The sequence below is a fragment of the Terrapene carolina genome, unplaced genomic scaffold, assembly GCF_002925995.2.
Source record: "Terrapene carolina triunguis isolate 2854851 unplaced genomic scaffold, T_m_triunguis-2.0 Scaffold641, whole genome shotgun sequence".
Classification (NCBI taxonomy): Eukaryota; Metazoa; Chordata; order Testudines; family Emydidae; genus Terrapene; species Terrapene triunguis.
Genome location: NW_020664992.1, coordinates 1,125,050 through 1,125,261, shown reverse-complemented (window position 1 = coordinate 1,125,261; position 212 = coordinate 1,125,050). Strand labels below are relative to the sequence as shown.

At 58.0% G+C, this 212-nt stretch overlaps 1 protein-coding gene across 1 annotated transcript in view; it reads left to right on the top strand.

The window, feature by feature from the left end:
* Positions 1-212, top strand: part of CACNB3 (calcium voltage-gated channel auxiliary subunit beta 3) — a 25,561-nt gene that overhangs the window by 8,535 nt on the left and 16,814 nt on the right. The window lies entirely within an intron of this gene.

The window sequence follows — 212 nt, the reverse complement described above, 5'->3', positions numbered from 1 at the left end:
GCCCGCTGCAGCGCCCCCTGCTGGGACAGGCTGGGTGTACACCCTTCCCACCTGGTGAAGCTTTTTGGATGGTGGGGTCTCTCCTGCCCCCAGGTTTACGGTGTGTGGGGGGAGGGGGAGCTTGTCTGCTGCTTCTCCCACAGCCAATGAATATTTCATCCCTATTAAATAATAATCAACATCGGAACTGAGGGTGGAGTGAGCAGCCCCCC